Raw genomic sequence first — 18,950 nt, 5'->3', positions numbered from 1 at the left:
CCCCAGCCAGGCGGAGTCTGGGGACCCGAATGGCAGGGCCGAGCCCCGGCCAAGAGTGCAAGGAGGCTGCTGGCCCCAGAAAGAGCTGCTAGAAGCCACTTCCCGCTTCTGCAGGGATTCGCAGAGACTTGCTCTTTCCGGGATCTGCCATTGTGGGGGTTCTTCACCCCCGGGAGCTGTGTTTGAATGTTTGAGGGACATTCAGATGTTTGGCTTTGGATTGGAAACGGGATATGATTGACTTGTGAGTGTGTTAGAATCTTGTGTTGGGACAAGATAAGCGTGTGGTTTCTCCTCCTTTCTTTCTGTGCAGGAAAATGCCTTAGTTAGTGCCCGGCTTGGAGGCAGCGGAGGCTGGGGCCAGAGGACAGCTTGCCTGTCACGGAGCCCGCAGGCCACAGGAACAGACCTGGCCCCTGAGCTGCGTGAGATCAACGGGCCTGGGCAGGACGGAGCCTGCCCCAGTAGCCCACCCTCCCAGCAGGGCCCGAGGCTGTGGAGCCTCCGGTCCTAGCATGTGCCCCTGAAAATGGCACTGGTTTGGGGACAGGACACAAGCAGGAGAATGACATTATTTGTTTTTAAAAACAGCTTTTCTTTTAAAAGCCTGTCCTGGAAGAGAGCAACCTGGAGCTGTTTTCAGGACCCGGCTCAGAAAAGATCAGCTCCTGATTAAAACAAAACGCAGTGAGAACAAGCCCCAGGTAGCTCAGAGGCCCCCAGCTGGAGCAAACTGTTTCTGTGGAGACTCCGCACATCGCTTGCCGCCTGCAAGGCCGCAAGTGTCTCCCGGCCTGGGCCCGGCCTGGAAGTGCAGGGCAAAGGGCGGCAGTGAAAAATGAATGGGCTTCCGAATGCCGAGAAACAGATGTGAGGCTGTGCCGAGGAAGGGAAGGACAGGGAGCCAGCTGATTAGGGGATCCGGGGCAGGGCCAAGTGCCGCCGGCAGCCTTGGGGGACAGCGGCCCTCCACCTCGCTGCCGGCTGCTGGCCCTCCTCGGCTGGGCCGGCTGGGCCTCCCTCCAGCCAGCACCCCCTCCCCAGGCGGCTGGGGACCCCGGAATGTGTGGCCCCAGGCGGGAAGTGGAGGAAGAAGAGCTGCAGCCCCGTCAGTACCCTGGGTGATGTAGTGAGTGAAACATCTTGAAAAATGAAAGCAAATCCCACTCTAATCTCCCCGAACAAAGGCCTTTCAGTTGGGCCAGAGTGGCAGGCGCGGGCGGTTGGTATCGCCAGATCTTTTCTATGAAATGCGCACCCGGCGGAGTATGGATCTGATTAGGGGAGCCGGCCTCACTGCGAGCCCCTTTCCTGCACACGGTGTCTGTGGAGGTCAGGCGGACACGTCCAGCCATGGCCCGGACACAGGCAGCCGGGCCGTGCGGCACAGGACTGCCTGCTGGAATTCTGCCTGCACACCCTTCCCGTCCTCCCATGCAGTGCTGGGAAGAACCAAGCGCCCCTTCTAACAATTTCTAATCAAGCCCCGAGATGCTGGGCCCTTGACGCTCTCTGTAGATCCCCGCCTCTGTCCGGTTGCTGCTCTGTCATGTCCCTCAAACATCCAAACACAGCTCCCGGGGGTGAGCAGCCCCCGGAATGGCAGATCCCAGAAAGAGCAAGTCTCTGCAGGTCCCATCAAAGGCTTTGAGTCCGTCACAAACCTGAAGCAATGTCTCTTCAAAACTCTGACCCTAGAAGCAAATGGACCCCTTGAAGGTGGTCGGTCTCCCCTGGGGCCCACCTGGTGGCTCCGAGTGGCCACGTGGAGGAGTTTGGGTTTAAGCAGAACAAACAAAACTCAAGTGCCTGCAAGGGGAAGAAAGGATCATTATACGAGTGAAAAAAATGAACCGTCTCGACTCAGCAAATACCGCAGCCCTGCCCTCCTTCCAGACAACCCCACCGCCCCACAATAAAACAGCCCAGGAAAGGAAATCAAATTTAGGGTTTCACTAACTGGCCAGAATGCTTAATTTAATAAGGGGTGGGAGATGCTGTTGTATTTTATTTTATTTTATTTCTACTTTGAACAGGTTGAATCTTCCTGTAGGGCTCTAGGGAGGCAGCGGTTGGGAATGAGAACCAGCCCCAGCTTTGCAAATTCAAACCAGGACTGGAGTGCGGGAAGGGTGAGAGGCGGAGCGCCTGCGCAGGAGCCCGAGGCCTGGGGGACAGTTCAGGGGGTCTTGGTGCTCGGGGCAGTGGTGTGCAAAGGGCCGAGGTGGGTGGGAAGAAACCTCCTTGATTTCACCGGGTCCTGAATGAGAAGTCAGTGTTCTTTGGTGTAAAGTGAGGAGCCCGAGGCTGGATGCCTGGTGGTTGTGCCGGCTGTGTGCCTGTACCTCATATATGGGATAGTAGGCCCAAGCCTTCGGCGCACCCCTCCTCTGCCATCATGGCAAAGCCAAACCCTTGCACAGGGGACAGGGGCTGCAGGATGCTTTGGTATCAGGTTCCCAGGAACGTGCCTGTCTCCATGGCAGAGAGGCCCTCAGGAAAACCGACAGGACCCTAACAGGTGACCGTCCTGGGCTGAGGGGTTCAAAGCAATGTATCTCCAGGCATCTGACAAATTTATCAACCCCCAAGTGTGGCACCCGTGCAGAGGGAGTTGTGGGCGGCTGAGATCAATGCCCAGGCACGGGTAGAGGGTGCCTGCCCGCAGCTGCATGGAGCCTGTGGCCTTCCCGGAGGAGGGGGCGGCCATTCGGTGACGCAAACACCTGCCCCACCTGGTTTGCCCTTTCAGCACAGGTGGCCAGATCCCACTCCCAGTGAGGGGGCCACAGTCTTCTCCAGTGCGGCAGGCACTGCTGGGACTGGGAGGGGTGCAGCCCATCCCCTGCCTCCTTCCTTGGCATGCCGAAGGCCAAGCTGGGGCAAGGCTGGACTCAGGAGATGTGGCTATGAGGGCGGCAACATCTTGTTCTTCTAATTTGCCTCTCGGTGGCCCGAGAAGCAGGGTGCTCACAGGGTGCCCAGGGTTTTGCCCCAGTGACGAGGCATTAAGTGGATGAGCTGTGGGGTCTGGGGCAAGGCAGTTGGCCTCTCCTCAACTGGGGACAAGACAGAGACTTGTATCCTTGTCAAGGTTGAAAGAGGTCCTGTCTCTGAGCACCTGGACTGGGGTGGCGCAGCTCAGCTGCAGTCAGTTGTCCTGGATCCCCGCCCTACCCCGTATGGTGGGTGTCTGGGTCAGCCCCTCTCCCAGGCTCTGTGCGGAATGACTTCTGTCTCCGAGGCTGCCTTTGGGACCCCATGTTAGATGTGCCACCACCCGTGAGAACCGCCAAGAACTGCTGGGACCCGGGCACTTAGGGAAGGGCCAGCGGAGGTGGAGAGGACCGTGGAGCCGGCTGCGGTGGCTCCTGGAGTCCTGGGGGTCCTGTCCTCACACCCTGGCTCAGCCCAGCCTGGGCCCCGAGCAGGAGGCCGGCAGTGGGGACAAGACTCAGATGTTAGTTTTAAAATGAAAAGGAAAAGTCTAAGGAAAACAGGGAGAGAGAGGCCCAGACGGTCTCCTGTTTTGCAAAGAGCTCTTCTGAGCTCCGACTGGCTTCGCTGAGTGGCTCTTGGCCTGGCTGGGCTGATCTATGTCTTTCACCCAGGACCCTCTGCTCTCGTGACCTCTAAACGTGACCCACTGTCCAGTAACTGACCGTGGACAGGACAGAGGTGACAGCCCCAGCTTGGCCCTTTGGAAGGCAGCTAGGCTCACCACTATAGCACCAACACTCGGATCAGCTTGGCCCTTTGGCCAACCCTCACCCTTCCATTTGGGAGACAGCCACCTGCCGTGTCCCAGGCCTGGAGGGGAAGGAAGAATGAGGCCTGAGAGTCAGATGGATCTGGGCTTGCGTCCCTACTCAGCCTGGTGACAGTCCCTGGAAACCCCCCTCCACTTAAGGTGGGCCCTAGCAGGGTGGGGGTACCTCCGCGCCCTTAGTGGCTAATGTGAGGGGTCAGGGTGGGAACGTGCCAGCTCCAGGGCCCAGACCTTGATCCACAGCCTCCTCCCTGCTCCTACCTGGGCAGCCCTGTGAGAAGTAGGCTGGAGAAGGGGCTCCGGGTCTCGGGGGTACTGGAAGCGAGCAGCTGCAGTGTGGCCCCCGCGTGGTCCTGGGTACCAGCTCCCGCAATGCTCAGGTTCCTGTCAGCTCTGCAGTAGCCCCCGGGGGCTCTCTGGGCTCTTTGCATGTCTCTGGAAAAACCTGCTCAGCTGACCCAAACCAACCACAGTTCTGGTGAGTTTCTCTTTGCCTAAAGCTCTGGCATTTCTCTGCCTCTCTAAGGCACAGTCACCAGCCAAAGGCTGACAATGTGTGTACCCCGCAGCCGCACCTCCTTGAGAATGCTGGGCGTCCTCAGCCAGCACGCTTCCCGCATCCATGAGTCACTCTGGCTGAGGCTGAGAAGACCCTGAGCTCTGGGCTGGAGAAGCCTCAGAGCTGGCCAGAGGAGGCCGGCCCAGTGCCTGCCGATTGGATGCGCAGAGAGGACAGTCCTCCTGTCCTTTGGGGATGTGGGCCTCCATTCAGCCCACATCTCCTCTGACCCCCCAGAGTAGCCACTGTCATTCCAGGGCACATGGGGAAACTGAGGCCCCCCACTTGGCGGCTGCCTGGCTGTTCGGAAGGGCAGAGTCGCCGGCTCAGTGGGACACACGCTCTGAAGCACAGGCCTGAGGAGGGAACTGGTGGAGCAATGAGTTAAGGGAGCGGCTATGCAGGTCCCTGGACCGGACTCCGCTTTTAATTTTTTAAAGAAAGAAAGGAGACATCCTCCGGTGGCTCTCCCAGGAGCTCAGCCGTGTTTGCGTCGGTCACGGCAGGTTGGGCCATTTGTAACGAGTTTGGTCCGCTCGGGGGGCACTGACCCCGCTACGCCTGGCCCCTCGGAGCGGAGCGCGGCACAGGCGAGGCGCAGCCGAGGGTGCAGGTCCCTGCACTGGCCCGATTCATTAAGGACCAGCTCCTTTGTGGGCCCCAGCTCCATCCAGGCCCATTGCTGTCACCGGGCTGTTACAGGCATAATGACAGGGGCATTAGAGGCCCGAGAGCAATTAACAGGCTGCTTAATTAGCAAGAGGAATTAGCGTTTGAGTGGCGGATCTTCCCGTAAAACCTTGTAGAGAGCCCGGGCAGTTATCTGATTATGCATTGATCGGGCTGGGCTCGTCCTTAGGTAATCCTCTCCCTCTTGCAATCTGTGAATATACAACTGTTTAAATATTCCAAACCGAACTGTCTCAATAAACGCGGGGAGAAAGGGGCCATTGTGGGCCCGGGCGCTGCTGGCCGCTCTTCCCGGCCCAGCTCCTCTGGGCTTGCAGAGGCACAGCCGGTCCCCGCACCCCTTGCTGCCGCCGCACGCGGCCAGCCTGGCTGTGCCTGGGAACAGTGTCGGCCAGTCTGGCTCCAGGCCAGCCCTGGCCACAGGTGCCAATGGCATCCTCCTCCCCAGGTCTCTCCCATGCCCCCAGGGACTCAGTCCACTGCTCAGGTGGACAGGGCAAGGCCGGAGAAGCTGGCTGCAGCTGCACAGGAAGGGACAGAGCTGGCTACCTGCAGGCAGCACCCGGGGTCCAGACAGCCTTCAACGAGGGGCAGTCAGGTCAGATCAGGTGGACCTAGACCCTGCTGTGGTTCCTGGAGTCCCCAGATAAGCTTTGAAAACCCAGGAGCGTGTACCCAATCCCAAGCAGTGCCCTACCGTACTTGAACTCTGTGGTGGGCAGAGGGCTGGGGACTGGACCAGGAGCCTCTAGCCTGGGGCTCTGTCAGGGGCCCTGCTCTGTAGGGCTGGTGCTTCTGGAGTGAGGGAGGAGTTGACAGGAACCAGTCCTGGAAGTGGGCTCCCCACTGGGCCTGGGACGGTGAGGTGCCCATCGCCAGTGATGGTCACAGCACCTCGGAAAGGCAGAGACAGGAAGGTTCCGGAAGGGCTTCTGATTCGGTGCACAAGCGGTGTAGGTGGGGCATGGTTGCTCTGGTGTCAGGCCCAGGCTCGCTGTCTGTTCCGGCAAACTTTAGGGGATCGGGAGCTTACTCTGGACTCAGCTTGGAGGCCCCTCGATTCTGGGAGCAGGGCAGGACCACCACTGGCCCTGGACACAGTTGTTGGGGTCTTGTCCTCACACTCTGGCTCAGCCCAGCGTGGGCCCCGAGCTGGAGGCTGGCGGTGGGGACAAGACTTAGATGTTAGTTTTAAAATGAAAAGGGAAAGGCCAAGGAAAAAGAGAGAGAGAGAGAGAGGCCCAGACGGTCTCTTGTTTTGCAAAACTCAAAATAGATTTCAGCACTGTGCTTTTTAAAGACAAATCTTTGCACTCTTCTGCGATCCTCGCTTGACCTCTCATGGTTTCTGGCAAGGAGAGCCTGCTATGATTTGGCATCGAGTTATTTAAAATGCATAACGGCGGTGCACAGGCTTTGCCAAAAGCTGATATATGTTGGTTTCTTGAACCTTGCTTTTCTTGTTTGCTACATCTGATATCATCTTACCCAGACGATGCCCTCATGAGATAGATCCCCCACCCCTTCACTTTGTGGGTGCAGCCAGCGTATTTCATTTTATTGCTTGCACGATCTGTGTGTCTGGAGAGAAAGCAAACGAGTTACCAGCAAGCCACAGCCCAGCTTCCCTGGGCACTTGAGGAATCTTTATCGAGCTCAGATGATTAGACCTGGTTTCTGGTTTCGTTTTGGAAGACTGGCTGCTAAGCAGATCCATTCTGCCTGTAAACCGATACAGATGCTCAGGGCCACTGCACTCCCCAGTGCCCAGGACAGTAGGACGAGGGTCGAGAGGGACTGCCCTGGGCCACGTCCCCCGTGCGGTGGAAAGGCCCGGCCTGAATCTCTGAGCGAGAGGCCGGTTTGCCTAGGGTGAGTGTGAAGGCCTGAGGCCCACCCCATAAAGGCAGAGCATCCCCGTAGTGCGGGGGGACAGTGGGAGGTGGGCAGGCCACAAGCTCTGGGTTCGGGGAGGCTGCAGGCACTTGGCTGCCCATCAAGAGGCCTGGCTTCCTGGAGCAGAAGGCTGGGTGCTGTGGCCATGGAGGAGGGGCTCCCGCCTCTGGTCAGCCTCCTGGCATCTGGGAACACGTCCTCCAGCTTTTTCCTTAGTGGCCAATTCCTAAGAAAAGGGCCAGCACCCTTCCATCCACTTCAGAGGGCGCCTGCGTGAAAATGTCCTCACTCCCCCGTCAGCCGCACTGTGGAGGGATCAACTCCGCCCCTCACTGGAGAGAGACAGTCCTTCTGAGTGTTTGGAAATTGAAGGCTAGGTCTGGGTCTGGTTCCATACCCATGCCCGGGGATGACAGACCCGTGCTCTCTCTTCTGAGAGGGAAACAAAGACCTCACATTTGACGGGGCCGGAGAAGCAGCCGTGGGAATCTGCTGCTCGCTTTCAACACTGGGTGTCTTGTCCTGGAAAGTCTGGGGGTGGTCAGATCAACTTGGATTTCCTATTTTATCCTACTTAAAGTGGAATTTATAGTATTCAGGGGTTGCTTCTGTCCTGCCTTTTTCTGATCACAACATTCCATGCACAGCTTTGGGACACGCAGGCCACAAGTAGCAGAGCATTGAACACCCTCCCTCCGCACACCTCTGCGCCCAGGACCCTGGGGTGGTTCCGTGGTGCCTACATTTTCTCCCACAACGGTGCCCTGCAGGCTCAGGGTACGAGGGCCAAGGACTCCCACTCGGGAACCCAGAGAGTGACTGGCCACGGTGACCGGCCGGTGAGCTGCGGAAGGAAGCGTCCAGCCCTCTGTGGACTGCCCTGTTCCTCCCACCATGCTATTGGAGACCATACCACCCAGGTCGGTGGCTGTTTTCCGGTGGTGGCAGCGCTCCACTGGCCCTGGTTCCCTTGCTGGAATCCTTGGGCACAGCCTGGAGAGTGGACAGCTGTTCACAGCCCAGTGAGTGCCCTGCTGGGAGCTGGATCTGTTCGGCCCTCACTGACACCAATCCTGGGGAGCCTGCCCTGGCCCCGGGTGGGGTGCACAGCCGTGGCCGGCAGCCTTGGTTTCTTCATCTGGGGAGTGGGAGCGCCTGTGCAGATGAGATGAGGAGGGGGGCCCAGGGGAGGCTGGGGGTGTGGTCGCTGTTCCCCTAACAGGAAACCAGGAGGGAGCCTGGTGCACATGTGTGTGTGGGGGCGTGCGTATGCACGTGTGTGCATTTCATGCCTGGTGTGTGTGCATGGGTGAGTGTGTATGTGTGTGCGTGTCCTGCCTCGCGTGCGTGTGTGGGTGTCCTGCCTAGTGTGTGTGTGTGTGGATGTGGTGTGTGTGTGGATGTGTGCACCCATGGTGTCGTGTGTGCTCCTGCCCTTTTGCTGGCCCCCGTGGGGGTGCTTGCTATCCCTGCTTGACGTTGTGTGCGCTGCTGCATTGTGGCCGTGGAGTGTGGTGGCGGCATGTGCATCGTGCCGCTGTGTGCTCACTGCCCTGGTGCACCCTGTGTGTGTGGGTGTGTGTCCTGCCTGGTGTGTGCGTGTGGGTGTGTGTCCTTCCTGGTGTGCGTGTGTGTGCGTGTGCATGTGTGTGTGTCCTGCCTGTGCATTTACAACACTACCTGAACCGCAGGGGTATTGTCCAGGGCTGCTGAGGGCACCTGGGAAAGGAACCGGGGCAGACCCTCCCTGCTGGGTGCTTGAAGCTGAGGGCCAGGACGGGCCGGAGACCCAGGGCCCCTGATGCAGGTTCTCCCAGGTCCTCCACAGTTGCATGGGAGAGCCCAAGGGCCCTCAGTGCCACAGGTAGGGGCAAGGTCCTCCTCCAACACTGCCCAGACCCTGTACGGAGCAGAAATCCCTGGAAGACATAAGAGAGTTGGGGTTTCAAAACCCCTTTTCCCAAGGAAAGAATTTCTCTGCCCCAACAGGAGCTGCTGTCTGTCTGATTCTCTCCCCCTCTCAGTCTTTCTCTGTGTGATTCCCTCCCCGTCTCTCGATCTCTCTCTCTCCTACTTCCCACCTTTGCTTTCCCTCTTCCCTTGGTCCCGGGAGGGTCTCAGCCATTTGTATCCGCCAAGGGCATCCAAAAGGGTTGATGGGCCAAGGTGACCAGCTGGGCCGGGTGGGCAATGCAGGGGGCTTGCTCCGGGACAGGGGGCCCAAGCACCCCAGAGGGAGGTGGAGGCCCCTGGGCAGCCTCCTGCTCCCCCAGCAGGTCCTGGGCTGCATGCTTAGTGCCAGGTCGGGGGCTCGGGGACAGCTAGTGAGGAGGCCTTGGGTCTTGGTGAGAAACCAGCCCTCTGTCCCTGTCCTGTGCAGGCCCAGCCAGTCCTGGAGGCCGAGTGTCAGAGGGGTTCCCGGGATCCCTGGGCAGGCGATGTGGACTGTGGGGTTCTGGGGAGAAGTTGGGGGCTCCAGGGCTGTGGTCTAAACCCACCACTGTGCCCCATATCCCAGTGTGTCCTTTGCAAACTACAAACCCAAACCAAACACAGCACCAGCCCTGGGGAGGCCAGGATAAGGAACAAACGCAGCTGAGAGGTGGGCCCTTCCTGGGCCTGTGGGGCTTTGGAAACACGCAGAGACCTGAGTTGGCCCCAGAGGCCGTCCCCAGGGCCCGCCCAGCAGCCCAGCGCTGCCCCCTGTCTATGGGTTTTCTCACTGAAACATCAGTGCAGTTTTAATTCACGCTGCTGGGATTTCAGGGAAGGGCCGATGTGGCGCTTTGCGAGCCCCACGCACAGCTCTGCGCTTTCTGTAACTTGCCGCCTTCTCTTTGGGGATGTTTGTCTTCATTTTCTTAATTTCCAAGAGCCCATTACAGACGCATGTCACCTCCATCCCCTCAAATACTGTCGCCCTTTTCCCTGTGAGCCGCACGCCCTTTTCCCTGTGAGCCCTTTGCCTTGGTGGGGGGCGTGTTGTTGTTGTTGTTGCTGTTGTTGTTTTTATCTTTTCTGCTGCCGGCACATGGTTCTGGGTTTCACAGCGTCAGACCCGCCAGCCCTTGCTCTACACTCCGGTCTAGAACACTGCCGCTTCTTTCTGCAAGTTGTGCTGTATTCACGTTAGGTGTGTTCCAGCACCTTCTGAGTTTGTGGGGTGGAGGAGAACCTGACCCGCCCCTGTTTATCCTGACGTGCAGACCGTTGGGGGGACGCTCGAACCGGGTCCTGCAGGGAGGCCCCTGCCCTCCTCTTCTGGCCACGCCATGGTGTGTGGCTGACTTTGCCCTCGGCTGCCTCCGAGCCGTGCCGCAGCCACAGCGTTTGGTTGTTTTCGTTGTTTTCGTCATCCTCGTGATCCATGTCAAATACTTAAACTCACAGAAAAGCAAGACTCACCCTCTCTCTCTCAGACATTTCTCGTCATTGTCCAGTTTTGTGTATTTATTTTGCCTTTCAGAAAAACTTGGGAGCCATTTTCTTGAAGTTAGAAAGAGGTTTATTTTGTGAAGTTGTTATGTTTCTGTATTTGAGTTAGGCGGACTGGACGCTTCATAATCCTTAGCTCTTCCTATGAAGGAATGTGAGGCGGCTGTCCATTTCTCAAGGTTCCTAACAAAATGGCTTTCGCTCACATTTTGTAGTTCCGTTCACAGAGCTGCGACCTGTTTCTCGCTGGGTTTTACTTCAAAGGATTTTTTAGCCAGAAAGTTAAAAAAAATCAGATGGAAATAATTAAAACCCTTGTACTTCTTTAATGCCTCTACTGCAGAAAAAAAAAAAAAAATGACAATAATGAGACAGTTCTAGCAACCGTGAGCAAAATTTCCATGCCATTAGAAAAGCGAAGGTTGGCCTCGCTCTGGTCTGTGCGCTGCGTGGTGATAAGCTGGGGCACCCCCATTGGAGGCCGCAGGTGATGGTGCAGGCCGCTGGGTGCTGCTGTAGCTCCAGGTCCCGCAGACCTCACAGGGGAGGCCGTGGCCCCAGCTGCCTCCTGGTGATGCCGCCCTGGGGTCTCCCAGCAGCTTTCCTGGGACCCACCCTCCTCCCCTCCACCGTGCCTTCCTCCTCCTCCCTCCTGGGCCTATGTCCTAGATAAGCCTGTTAAATGAGCCCCATAATACTTAAAATGCTAGTCCGTTTAATATGTAAACAATGACAATTTTTTTCCAAAGGGTTTAGGATTTAAATTAGTTTTTTTAAAAACCCAATTACTGCCATTTAATTCAGAGGACAGAGTTCTTTATGTGCTAATTATATAGCTGGGAAATGAGCGATCAGGGGCTCAATGGGGCATTAGGGGCACTTTTTAAAGGTTTAGAAGTATTTATCTGAGTTTGGGGTTTGCAGTCTGCATTCAGGGCCGTGCAGGCAAATTTGGAACCAGGATGAAGGGTTACATGGCAGCTCTGCAGAGAGGAAAACTCTGCCATTCCAGTGTATTATTATCTGGATGATGTTTACGAAGTGTCAGAACCTGGGTGTGGTCCCTGCCCAACTGATTCTGTGTCCGGTGGGCAGAGGAGCGGAGCCTGCTGGGTGGAGGGTAGATGAGACGGGGGACCTGGGCCTGGTCAGAGCACTACCTTGGGCCCTTGGGAGGCCTGAGCCTTCCAGAACTTTCTAGAACCTAGCGGGGCACACATGGCCGGCCAGGCAGATGGGATGCAGGGAGTGGTCTTGCCATGGGCAGTTCCTCACCCTGAGTCCCTGGAATGCAGAAGGAGTTCTTCAACTGCTCCAAATGGCTCTTCCCTCCGCCCCCCATTGCCTTCCTTCCTCCCCACCGAGGGGTCTCTCTGACAGATCTGGACCCCCATGAGGTCCAGAATGTTCTAGAGCCACCCTGTTCATACTGTTGCCCGACAAGTCAACACCTCTGCCTCCTAAGAGAGAGTAGATGATTCATTTAAAAGAGAAATTATGTTGGAAGTGAAGTGACCCTTATTTGGTTCAGCAGTTTTTGAACACATTTGATTAGGAATTCCCCGGGGACTGGGTGGGGCAGGGTTAGATAAAAAGCCCCCGTCAGGGTGGCTGGGCAGGGCCATGGAGCCAGTCCACTCACCCAGAACCCCAGCCTCGTGCAAACACAGATACTGTGACTCTGTCCCAGACTTACAGAAGATGGACCTGTAATTGACACTGTGCTGTATTTAACGGCCATGGAGGTAAATGTCTTCAGGAAACACTGCACCACGTTTTGAAGAAGTTCAAACAGCATCCCTGCAGCAGGTGTGCTCTCCGTGCCTCTGACTGGGTGGTGGTCACCGCCAGACGTGAGCGGTCTACACCAGCCCCGCACTCTCCAGGACAAGGCCCGAAGGACAGTGGCAACTGGCTTCTGGTGGTGGAGTACAGCTGGTCAGATGCCCAGGAGACTCGGGTTCCAGGGCAGGAGCTGTGGGAAGACCAGGGAGGTCTCTGTCCCTGTCCCTTCTGGAGGCTCCTACAGGAAAACCTAAGGGCTGCTTTTCCCACTGCAAACCATGTCAGACTCTCCCAGAGCAAGGGAGGCACCTCGGGGCTGTGGGCCTGGGGGAGGCTCCTGTAAGACTATTTTCAGAGGGGATCTTCTCAGCAGAGGACAGAGCGGTGGGGCTTAGGCCTTTCAAAGCCACAGCCCTGGAACCACCTGGAGAGGACACCCAGGCTCTTGTCTGTCCTGCATGATGGTGAGAAGAGGGCGAAGTCTGTCCAGAACTGCTCCCCAGTCGGCTGCCCCCGACAGAAACCATGGAAACTATGCCCAGAGACCTTCCCTCCCCCTTACCAAGATCCACCTTGACAGGGGCCGTGCCATTGCATGAAGCCCCATCTGATTTCTACAGAAAGCCACGTGGAAGTTGTCCACTCCATTTTGCAGAGGTTAACGGCTCTCTGAAATGGTTCAGCTGGGGCTGGCAAGAGTGGGCCAGAGCCAGCTCCCCCATCTCCCCTTCATGTGAGGGAGAAAGCCCGGTGAAGTGCCCAGTGCTGCCTGCTGGGCGCCAAGGCTGTGGAGGCAGCGGGCCTTTCGCTGGGGGAATTTGTGCACGATTATTTGACATAAGTCAGTCCCTCCCTTCCCCCAGGAGAAATGATCGGCCTCCAGGAAGCTGGACCTCGCCTTGTTCAAAACAAACACAGGGCCGTCTGAGAGCAGGCCCAAAGCACACACGTCTAAGAAGGAGGCTAGAGTTTTGCTTTCCTCCCCCAAGACTGCAAAGCACTGGGGAAAAAATGTTAGTTCAGGGAGCGCGTCCAGCTGGGTCACAAGTGGGAGACCTGGGTTCAGGACCGTCCAGCTGTGTCTGGAACGGGAGGCCTGCGCTCAAGACCGCCCCTGGGCTCCTGCTGGGACCTTGGAGATGGGCACCTCCCAGCGTCGTCGTCCGACGGGAACGGGGAGCCTCCACACAGAGGCTCCCACAGCGCGGGGGGAGTGTGGAGGAGGCCAGAGAGCCGTTCGGCTGAGGCTCGGAGCTTCCCTGAACATGGTGCCCAGCTTGATTCTTGAAGAGAGGACGTGGACAGCAGAGGAGACGCAGGCCTGGGGACGGACACTGGGGCAGCAGGCACAGCACGGGCATGGGCTGGGCGGGGGCCAATGCCCTCAAAGTCGGGAAGATGCCCCCAAAGTCAGGGCTGAGGGGCCACACTCATGCCCATCACCCCCTCCTCCCCTCCCCTCCTGCACAGCCTCTGGCATCAGAACCCGTGCCCTTGGGCACTCCTGGGAAGCCCCATCCTGCTTAGAGCAACTCTGAAGGCGCGTGGAGCCTGCCTCCCCTGGAAGGGGGAATAGGAAAAGGAACCGTGAAAAGCTCCGGAGTCAACCGTGGCGGCTTGAAGGACCTTGACCTAATTGGTCCAGGAAAGTCAACATCGGCACCTAGAGTGTTCAAAAAAAGTGAAGATTAAACTTAAAGCGATTAGACAACTTATTTTCTTTTCAAGACATTAGCTGGTCAAAAATGACAAAAATGTCCTTAAGCCTAGATGAGGCAGAGGCGGCAAACAGGCGGCCTTTTGTTTGGCAGAGGGGCCTAACCACCCGAGCCCGCGTGGGACACCCAGGAACCCACCTCCCGAGAGCCCGGCGAGGGGATCGGGCCGGGTATTAGCCGGGGATTAGACGGCCGAGCTGCTGGCCTGGTAGGGGAGCTGCCGGCCACCCGCAGGCCAGGCCTGGGAGGCCCTCCTGGTCCGCGTGCTGCCGGCCCCGGGTCAGGGGCTGCTGGAAGGAAAGGCACTTTCCTCGGGAGCTCGCTTTTTATTTTGGGGGGCTGTGTAGCACCCCAGGAAACAGCAAGGCAGCTCCAAGAGTCCAGCCTGGTCCGCACCGGCGAACCTGAGTCAGCCCGGTCGGCTCCAGGCTCCACCACCACCCCCTGGCTTTGGGATGGACTGGACATGGTGGCCCCATGGGCAGGGTGGGGGGCCTCAGGGAGGTCTGCAGTGGGGGCAGGGCGGGCTGCGTGAGGCCCTTCACCGTACCCAACTCTTCCTGCCTTGCAGACACCGACCACGGGCCCGACATTTTCTCAAGAAAAGAAAACACAAGAGCCCACATTTCTTATCTGAGTTAAACAATGAGCTCCGGGCGTCCTGGGAAGGGGTTTCGCAGTGAATTCAACGTGCCAGGAGCTCTCAGCGGCTGCTGCCAAGGCCAGCAGTGGCTGCAGGCGAGGGCTGGTTCTGTGTCCTGGCCTGACCGAGCCCTCCCCCTCTGTGGCAAGCAGGTGACACACCAGCTGTGAGCCTGGGTAACCCGAGCCCACCTGATGCGGCAGCCCTGGCAATGACAATTGAAGGGTCTCCTCACCCAGCTTCCGGGCACTGGCATTGTGGGTCCCGCACACCCTGCTGGGGCTTAGGCGTAATTATAGGGTCGGGTTACCCCGAGAAACAGGTATTCACATTGTTTAGGACTAACCTCCTTGGAGCTGGACCCCAGCCGTCCCCAGACTGTTGGTCCCTTCCCCAGGTCTCCCTGTGCCCTCCCCTGAGACTCCTCTTCGATGCTCCTTGTTGCCCCGGCCCACAGAGCCTGGGGCTGCTGAGTAGGGCAGGGGCCTCTTGGTGGCCCGGGCTCCCAGCTGGGGAGAGCCTGGGCGTCTCCCTTTGTTTTTCCAGCAGTTGAAAGCAGAGTCCAGGTGTGAAGAGATTGTTTGGCTGGCTTTGTCCAGGAGCCACAGGACACCAGGCCAGAGCGGGGCTGGGGGCAGAACACTCCTCCGGCAGCCTAGGAACCGCTCCTGGGAAGAAAGGGGGTCTCGGGCAGCCTCACTATGGGACCACCGGCTTTGGGCCTTCATTCCCAGGGCGATGCTGCCCTGCTGACGGGGTTGGGGGCCTGGGGCTGCAGTGCAGCTAAAGTGGAACCTGCCCAGCCCGCACTTCCCAGCTGGCCAGCCCTGCACGATGCTCCGGGGTCTCGGCCGGGCACGCCAGGCACTGAGTCCTCCGACCCGCTGTCTGGGGCAGCTCTGGTATCGTCCATTTTACAGACAAGGCAGTGGAGGCCCAGAAAGACGGACCGACAGTCCCCGCCTTAGAGTGGCTGAACTGGGGCTGGGACCTGGGCCTGACCCCCTCCAGGCCTTCCCGTGTCACAGTGTCACTTTTCCTAAATTAGAGAGTGGCGAGAAGCCAGTTTCTAGCTTGGGGGTGGAATGATCCCCCAAGTCCCTGGGTCCACAGGGCTCTCGGCCAGCTCCAAGGACTCTAAGGGAGTGGGGCCTCCCTTGCTTTCTGGGGCCACAAAGGGCAGGACATTTCTCTTGCCCTCAGCTCTGGCTGCTGGGTGTGGACAGAGGAGTGGGCTTATCAGGCATCTCCTGGCCCCACCGCCCCCTGCTTCTCCCCTCCTGGTAAACACACACTTTGCTCTCTGATGGCTGCAGGCACCCCCCACTCCATACAAACCCCTCCTTCTGACAGCCGTAATCAATATTTCATCTCGTCCCATGCTGGGTGACTGGGTCACCTGGGGGTCCAGGATTCTGGGAACTGACGGATGCTGGGAACTGACCTAGTTTATGGCCCCCACTGGCCAAGATGCCCGCTGGAACTTGGAGTTATAAATAGTGGATGCTTCTCCTGCTGCCACTCCTTACCTGGGGAGGGGCTGGTGCAGGGAGAGGGCTTGGCCCTGGGGTTCTCACCCCCAGAGTCCCATCACCAGAGAGATGGGGTGGGTGGGAGGGCCTCGGAAGGGGTCATCCCATTTCACAGGTGAGGAAAGTAAGTCAGAGACACAGTGCAGGGGATGGGAGTCCAGGCCCAGCCTGGAGCCACTCCCACCAGAACAGGGTGACCCTGGCTACTCTGGCATCCCCTCCTCAGCCCAGGCTTCCAGAGACCAAGGGCAGGGCCATTCCTGCACCAGCAGCCTGGGCAACTGAGTTCTCCCCACGCTGACCTGGCTGCCGCCGGCCCGGGTGCAGGCATGTGAGGTGGGTCACACGGTACAGATTTAGACGCAAGCCTGTCACTCGGAGCAAGGAATGTGGCTTCTCCCTCCTTCCTGCAAAGCCTCATCATGTGTGTGTGAGAGAGGCTGGGGACAGTGGTGGCTGCCAGGGAACTCGACATCCTTTGCATGTTTCTTCCTATGGTTCCAGAATATTCCAGCAGCAGCACCCCTCCCTGGATACTCGGGGTCGGCTGCAGGGGAGACACTGGGGGTCAGATTGGAGGTGGCAAGGTCCCGAAGGGCCATCCAGGAGGACCGCCTGGAGGAGGTGGCTTCATGTGGATGGAGGAGGGTGGTGGCTTCCAGAAGCAGCACTGGCAGGCTTCCTCCTCTGCGGGCAAACCCCGTCCCACGAAGGCAGGAGTCAGGTTGCCTACCAGCGTGTTGATGAAATATTCCTGATAGTGGAGGAGAATACCTGCTTTTTGCAGAGTGCCTTTCTAATCCTCCTGCACGGGAGGCAGTGCAAGCTAGAGGGGCCGCAGCACCTGCGGCTGGGACCTCGTTTGTCCAGAGGTCCCTGACCTCATGAGCCAGGCCCTGCCATCCTCCCTTGCCGACTCTTGCCAGTTTCCAGGGCCAGGCACCCATTTGTGCTAAATATCCCAGGATGCATTTGAGGCTGGTAGTCCTTGGACTGTGGCTGGAGGGTCTTCCCCCGGCCCAAGGGGCTCAGAGGGACCTGTGTGCAGAGCTGGCCAGGCAGGGACGTCCTACTGGGAGGTGGAATCCCGTGTAAACTCCCCCAGTGAAGGGCTCCAGCCTGGCAAGCCCAACTCGTCATTCTTAGGACAAAAAAGCAGGGGGACCCCAGCCCTCTTCCAGAGAACTTCCTGCTTCCCTCACCTTTTCCCTCTGTCCCCTCCTGTAATCCTGGGGAGAGGCCGCATCCCTCCCAGCGGCAACCACCGGGTATGGCTTTGTGCAGAAAGGAAAGGATCTGCTTCAAGTTCAACGATGGTTGACACAAGCCTTTTTGCATCCACTGCTAAGAGGGCTGAAGGCAGCACCCACCCAGTAAATACAAAAGCTGAGGCTTGGGGGGCCCGCCAGCCGGGAGGCATCTGGGCTGTCCCCGAGCAACCCTGTGCCCGCTATGGTGTAATGGCTGTGCCCCCACAGCCGGCACTGGGGTCTGCGTCCAGTCTCTGAGGTTTCACTTTCCTGTGCTGAGTGAAGTCTTCACGCCAGGGTGGCACCCTCACCTCCCACTGCCTGCGACACACCTGCCCTCACCTGGTACTTGGAAGTGTTTGGGAGAGGTGGGCAAAGTTTGGCTGGAAGGCAACTGAGGGAGCCTGCCATCTTGTCAGAGCCCCTTCCTCTCTGAATATGGTGCCAGCACCTTGGGAGTGGGGCAAGACAGGGTTCCAGAAAGTTCCAGAAGGCTTTCTCGCTCAGACCAGTGGGTGCCAACACTCAGGTATTCCCGCCATGTTCAGGGTCACATTGATCATTGTGTGAGGAGGGGGCCGTGGAGGGACCAGGTACCCCTGCATGCTGGCACAGAGCCGGCTTTCCCTGGGCTTGGCGCAGCTGCCATCTTGCGATGTGCCGAGTGTGTTGCTGTTTTCCGGATACTTCAGTAAGAGGGAGGCAGGATGGGGCCGTTCCTTGCGCTGGCCTCTCACCTCCCCCTTGGCCAGTTTTCCTGTGTGCTGTGGGCGTTCAACTTTGACCTTTGGGATAAGATAATGGGACTTCTGTTCTTGGGAGAGGTTTCAGTGGGGGCTCGGGGCCGGGTCTGCAGGGATCCAGTTGGTCTCCATGACTTACCCTTGTTGATCAATCTAAACACAGACACATTTTGAGTTTGCAGGTTCTCGTTTCAGAGGGGACAGTAGCTGCATCAGGGAGAGGGGGACCCACGTTTTAGCTTCCCTTGGTGCGACCAGGCCTCCCCTATGTGGAACTGGGGGTGTTGGAACACGGCACGCAGAAATTCTTCCGCTGCCTCGCTGACACCGCGCCTTCCTTCCTTCTTCCTGGAGCCGAGCCGTGTGGATGGGACCCGTGGAAAGACAGGGCTGCGGCTGCCCTTTGGGACCCTGGGGTGCAGAGACTGAGGACTAATAGCAAATCACGTGCCCCTTGGCCCTGGATTGATAACAGGCGACTTGCTTTTGTGGGTCCCGCGGGAGAGCGAATGGGACAGAGCTGCTGGCAGGGGCGGGGTCCCTCGGGGGCTGCAGACCCAGGAGCTCAGCCCAGCAGTGCCTCGTCTGGGGGTGCTCGGGCACTGCCCACTCTCTGTCATCATGAATGCCATTGCAAATAATGCCAAGCATTGTTACAATATCTGTGGGTTGCCGTGGTTCCTGTTCTCCAGGCCCGGGCTGTGATTTTTTTTTCTCATCTCTGTGCAGAGAACTTTGTGAGAGCTGCGGCCTGCTGGCCAGGAGAATGTCACCTCGGAAGCCCGTGCACCTGACCCCTGTCCTGTTAGCAGGAAAGGGAGCTGCTCCCGTCAAAGGGAAGGAGCTCCGGGCTGAGAGTGGTTTGGTGGGGGTGGCAGTAGGTGAAAGACGGTCCTGAGACACCCAGCCGCCTCTTTTCCTCCTCCCTGG

General features: G+C 58.3%; 1 long non-coding RNA gene across 1 annotated transcript; it reads right to left on the bottom strand.

The window, feature by feature from the left end:
• Nucleotides 1–14,724: 14,724 nt before the first annotated feature.
• On the bottom strand, nucleotides 14,725–18,680 carry LOC108535980 (uncharacterized). The gene is made up of 3 exons (XR_001887385.1): nucleotides 18,160–18,680; nucleotides 16,330–18,062; nucleotides 14,725–15,163 (listed from the first exon to the last, which is right to left on the bottom strand). It is a non-coding gene; the product is annotated as an uncharacterized LOC108535980 (long non-coding RNA).
• Nucleotides 18,681–18,950: the final 270 nt, after the last annotated feature.

The sequence above is a fragment of the Rhinopithecus bieti genome, unplaced genomic scaffold, assembly GCF_001698545.2.
Source record: "Rhinopithecus bieti isolate Rb0 unplaced genomic scaffold, ASM169854v2 scaffold_13351, whole genome shotgun sequence".
Classification (NCBI taxonomy): domain Eukaryota; kingdom Metazoa; phylum Chordata; class Mammalia; order Primates; family Cercopithecidae; genus Rhinopithecus; species Rhinopithecus bieti.
The sequence above is the reverse complement of the archived record's forward strand: the minus strand, read 5'-3'. Positions and strand labels throughout refer to the sequence as shown.